Here is a 6,201-nt window from a genome sequence, read left to right as displayed (position 1 = left end):
AGTTTTTGAGAGAGCAGGTTCCAGTGTGAAAGAATTCACTTAGACCTTCTCCCCAGCCTTTGGGAGCTTTATTAGCTGTGCTATAAAATAGCACAGGTGTCCTAGCAAGAAAGCTAAGTGAGATTCCAACATTTAGGGGAGTTTCAAAGTGATGGTATAGTTTTAGAGGTTTTTATCACTGTTAAAGATTAAAGAAAGGACAGGATGAGGGAGACAAAGGGAATTCTTTATGGTTTAAGGATTTAAGAATAGGGCAGAAGGATACAATTTAAAGGCCCTGGGGAACATAGGATAAGGGAGACAAAAATAATTCTTTTGGTACAGGTTCAAGATAACGGGGAAAGGACTTTAGGGTGCCTTCAGGTTACAGAATACCTGGGGGCTTCACGAAGTAGTGGAAAAGCAACTTTTAACCCTTAGGGCACCGTTTGTATCCAGAGCACTTGCTGTATGCCACTCACTATGCTAAACTCAGAATACAAACACAGGCAAAAACAACTCTTTAAGATGGAAGAAGCGTGCAAAAAATTATAAATAAAAGACAGTTTATGCACCTCTAGCATCATTTTATATATACCTTATTCCATCTTTCTAGAATGGGGACCATCTTACTCTTGATGCCACCATGGTCCTTTTCCTCAGTTATGGCTCACATTAGAGGTCACCAAAAATTTTTTTAATTTTTTTATGCTTTTTTATTTTTAGATTTCAACATTCATTTCCACAAAATTTTGAGTTCCAATTTTTCTCCCCATCTCTCCATTCTCCCCACCCCATAACACCTTGCATTCTGATTATCCCTTCCCTTAATGTGCCATCCCTTCTATCACACCCCACCCTTCCCTTATCCCCATCTTCTCTCTTTTCTTGTAGGACAAGATAGATTTCTATACCCCATTACCTGTATTTCTTATTTCCCAGTTATATGTAATAACAATTCTCAACATTTGTTTCTAATACTTTGAATTCCAGCTCCTCTCTCTTCTTCTCTCCCCACCCATCCTCACTGAGAAGGCAAGCAATTCAATACAGGCTATGTATGTGTCGTTTTGCAGAAGACTTCCATAATAGTTATGTTGTGTGAGACTAACTGCATTTCCCTCCATCCTACCCTGTCCCCCAATTATTCTATTCTCTCATTTGACCTTGTCCCTCCAAAAAGTGTTTACTTCTAATTACTCCCATCTCCCATTTGCCTTCCCTTCTATCATCCCCCTCACCCCACTTGTCCCCTTTTCCCCTACTTTCCTGTAGTGTAAGATAGATTTTCATACCAAATTTAGTGAGCATGTTATTCCCTCCTTCAGCCATATGTGCAGAGAGTAGCTTCCCTTTTCCCCTCTCCCCTTCTCTCTTTTCTCCTCCACTGAACAAGATTTTTCTTATCTCTCTTATGAAGAGATAATTTGCCCCATTCCATTTCTCCCTTTCTCCTCCCAATATATTCCTCTCTCACCCCTTAATTTTACTTTTTATAGATATCATTCCTTCTGATTCAACTCAACCTGTGCTGTGTGTGTGTGTGTGTGTGTGTGTGTGTGTGTGTGTGTGTGTGTGTAATCCCTCCACCTACCCAAATACTGAGAAAAGTCTCAAGAGTTACAAATATTATCTTTCCCTGTCGGAATGTAAACAGTTCAACTTTAGAAAGTCCTTTATGATTTCTATTTCCTGTTTATCTTTTCATGCTTCTTTTGATTCTTGTGTTTGAAAGTCAAATTTTCTCTTCAGTTCTGGTCATTTCATCAAGAATGCTTGAAAGTCCTCTATATCATTGAATGACCATTTTTTTTCCCCTGAAGTATTACTCATTTTTGCTGGATAGTTGATTCTTGGTTTTAATCCCAGTTCCTTTGACTTTTGAAATATCCTGTTCCAAGCCCTTCAATCCCTTAATGTAGAAGTTGCCAGATCCTGTGTTATGCTGACTGTATTTACACAATACTTGAATTGTTTCTTTCTAGCTGCTTGCAATATTTTCTCCTAGACCTGGGAACTCTGAAATTTGGCTACAATATTCCTAGGAGTTTCTCTTTTTGGATCTCTTTCAAGAGGTGATTGGTGGATTCTTTCAATATTTATTTTGCCCTCTGGTTTTGAATATCAGGATAGTTTTCCTTGATAATTTCATGAAAGATGATGTCTAGGCTCTTTTTTTGATCATGGCTTTCAGGTAGTCCCATAATTTTTAAACTGTCTCTCCTGGATCTCTTTTCCAGGTCAGTTGTTTTTCCAATGAGATATTTCACATTATCTTCTATTTTTTCATTCTTTTGGTTTTGTTTTGTAATTTCTTGGTTTCTCATAAAGTCATTAACTTCCATCTGCTCCACTCTCATTTTTAAAGAACTATTTTCTTCAGTGAGCTTTAGAACCTCCTTTTCCATTTGGCTAATTCTGCTTTTTAAAGCTTTCTCCTCCCCATTGGCTTTTTGGACCTCTTTTTCCAATTGAGTTAGCCTATTTTTAAAGGTGTTATTTTCTTCAGCATTTTTTTGGGTCTCCTTTAGCAAGCTGTTCACTCGCTCTTCAAGTTCTTCCATTACCTGAGACTGCTGCATATTTATTTTGGAGGTACTGGATGCAGAAGCCTTGACTTTCTCAGTATGCATTGTTCTTCCTCAGCCCAAAGGATGGAAGGAAATACCTGTTCACCAAGAAAGTAACCTTCTATGGTCTTATTTCTTTCCCCCTTTTTGGGCACTTCCTCAGTCAGTTGCTTGACTTCTGAATCCTTTGTCAAGAGGAGGGTCCTAGTGCTCCTCCTCACCCCAGGACCATGCTCAAGGCTGAGATTCAGATCAGCTGCTCAATTCCCCCAGGGTATTTAGGGGGAGTGCTTCACAAATGGAAGCTGCAGCTACCACTACACCACTGCCCCTGGGGCTGGGGCTGGGTGGGTGGGTGGGGGCCTGCTTCCCTCTCACTCAGTTGGGAAAGCTCTCTCACTGACGTTTGAAGCTTTCTTTGGTGCTTGTGAGTTGAGGGATCTGAGACTCTCCACTGCTGCAGGAGATTCTGCCCCAGAGGCCTGTTCTGGTCCTGTTCCTTCTGGTGCCAAGCGTCCAAAGCTAGGCTCTGCTCTGCAGCCCATGCGATAGACTTTTCCTGTCAGCCTTCCAAGTTACCTTTGGCTGGAAATCTCTTTCACTCTGTTGTTCTGTGACAACAGAATTGTTGAGTCATTTTTTGCAGGTATTTTATGGGCTGTGGGGGAAGAGCTAGAGTATGTGCATCTTTCTACTCCACCATCTTGGCTCCTTTCCCCCCAAAAAATTTATTCTTTGATAATAATGAAAATCTTTTTCCAACTTATTTAGTTGTTTCAGTCATGTCCAACTCTGACCTCATTTGGGTTCTTCTTGGCAAAGATACTGGTGTGGGTTGCCATTTCCTTCTCCAGCTCATTTTATAGATGAGAAAACTGAGGTAAACATGGTAAGGTGACTTGCCCAAGATCATGCAGCTAGTAAGTGTCAGGCCAGATTTGAACTCAAGATGAGTCTTCATGACTCCAGGCCTGGCACTATCCACTGTGCCACCTAGCTGCCCCTTTTCTAACTACTGGCTTGTTACTAGTTCATGCCCTTTGTATCCCAGGTGACCTTAGCAATGGGGTTAAAAAGTTTCCTTATATTAGAAGGACATCTTCAAAAACTTAGGAAAGAACTGACTATCATCAATTTTCATAATCCTATTTGGGTAGATAGGAACCAGTTTCTACAGAGTCTGGCACTGACACTGAGAGCTAGCAGTGACTTAGAGATGAGGTGCAGGGTCCTGTTTCCAACCCAGGGAAAAGTCAGGACCTTATTTAATTGCAGCAGTCACTAGTCACTGATCTTTCTATTATCTGTCCTAGAAACACAGGGACAGGGGGGAGGATCAATAATTGTATGCAGAATAAATACAAGCACCCCAGGAATGGTTGAGAGCACTTGAGAGAGTTTTTGAAAAACACTTAGGTAATTGGTGACCCAGTTAACAGTACCATAGAACCTCCGTTTACAAGTAACAAGTGTGCTTCATTCACTGGACAAGGAAATATTTTTGTAAAATCTGTCTCACAGAACAAGCAAAAATTTGCAGTATGAGCATCATATTTGGACTTGAACAACGAAGGGATGACACAAGTATAATGCTATGTCGCATTTCCATGACATTCTGAAAAAATGTCAAAAACAAGTGTCATTAGATTCCTAGTCAGAAACAAACATGAAGAAAAAAATAACTGAATCAAAACATGCAGTGGTTCTTAAAAGCAAAAAATAATGGAAGGTAGTAGTGTTACTCTTACTTTTAGTGAAAGTAGCATAAGAGAGAACACTCCCTGGGGATGTTGAAATCCCCAGTGTTCTCAAAGAAGGATATTCTCCTTCCAAGCAATAACCCTTACTCCTCCTCCTTTCTTTCCTCTCACTTATTCCAATCATGACTCTTCTCAAAGGTAAAGTGCAGGTTAATTTATTTTATTTTCTGTTTATATTGTGTATTAATCATTGCTATTACACTTCAGGCGCATTAGGGACAAAAAATTTGCTTAAAATTATCAGTAGTTATTTTTATATGAATCTTTTTGGGGATGTGGTTCCAATCATCCGACTTTATTTCATATGGGAAAATTTGCTTTGCAATATGAACAAATCACATGATGAACAGAATTTCAGAAAGAATTTAATTTGTAAATCAGGGTTCTACTGTACTAGAAGTTCTCTTGCCATGTAACCTGAAGATACCTGTCTGTTTTTATATGAGCAGTGGACTCCCTACCTTGTAGATCTCTGCTGAAATGGAATCAGTACTAAGAGCTTTGTCAAAGGAAAGGAACCTAATGGCATTTAAAATCTCTTCAGCTAGAAGTTGGGCTAGAGGGATTGACTTCAACCTGAGGTAAACAGCTAATGGTTTTAGCACTGGTTGATGACAGCCTGTTGAGAACACTATGGAAGTGTTCAGCCCATCTCTCCAGGATCATGTCCTTATCATTAATCAGTGTGTCTCCATTAGCACTGAGTAGTTGAGATACATCATCTTTGGCCCATAAATAACCTTCAGGGCATCATAAAAGTGCCTTGAATTGTTACTGCAGCATAAAACTGAATTTCATCTGCCTTCTTACTGAGTCAAGAATCCTGCATCCATCCCTCTTAAGCTTTGGTTGCACTTTACTTCTGATGGCATTAAACACTACCTTTTTAGAGACAGATGAACTATTATGCTGGTAGACCATGTAGAGTTCTTGCTTTTCATTTAGTAGCTTTTGAATTTTCCCATCATTTTCATCACACAAGTCTCTATATTTGTGAGTGTTTGAACCCAGATCAGTAAATGCACTGCTGCATACCAAGTCTCTGAAAGTTGTCTACTTCTTTTCTGCTCCATTGTTGCCAACCTTGTCCTGGCTCAATTTTCCCTCCAAGTTAACAACAAACTTTCCACTCAGGGAAGCACTCTAATGTGTTGACATTAAGTTTTCTGGTAGTCCTATTGCCTTGGGTCCCACTGCATTTGTTGAATCTGAATGTTTAGCTTGAAGAGGATAACTCTGTGATTGGTCCAGCACTTAGCTTCACACATCACCTTTGTCATTCTCACATCCTATCTGTCTCATCTCCTTATTTTGACATACCCTATTAAATGCTATTGTTCACTTATGTTAGCAGTATACTTTCCAAGTATGTACACATAGATGAGTTGAAGCATGCATTTCCAGAAATAGCTCAGCACTGGGGAGGCTCCAAAAGAATGTGTGGAAGAGAAGAGGTACTAGGCCGCCTACCAAATTGAAGGTCTACAGATCTGTCATGCTCACTTCATTTTTATATGTCTGTGAAACCTGGACAGTATTGCCCAGCATCAAGGTCAGCTACCACACTGATGGTAAATCCTTCAACTTGAAAAGGCTACAAGTCAAGACCAAAGTGAAGGAAATGTTGGTGCACGATTTTCTGTTTGCAGATGATTTTGCACTCAGTGCAGCCTCTGAAGCTGAGGTGCAACAAAGTATAGATCAGTTCTCTGCTACTTGTGCTAATTTTGGCCTAGCAACACCAAGAAAACACAGGTGCTTCTTTATCCACCACCACACTATCCATAGGTGAAATCATTAGCTACAGCAAAGGGAGAAGTTTTGAATGCTGTGGATAAGTTCACTTAACTTGGTAGTGTACTTTCCAGGGATGTACACATTGATAATGAGGT

The sequence above is a fragment of the Notamacropus eugenii genome, chromosome 5, assembly GCF_028372415.1.
Source record: "Notamacropus eugenii isolate mMacEug1 chromosome 5, mMacEug1.pri_v2, whole genome shotgun sequence".
Taxonomy (NCBI): domain Eukaryota; kingdom Metazoa; phylum Chordata; class Mammalia; order Diprotodontia; family Macropodidae; genus Notamacropus; species Notamacropus eugenii.
The sequence above is the reverse complement of the archived record's forward strand: the minus strand, read 5'-3'. Positions refer to the sequence as shown.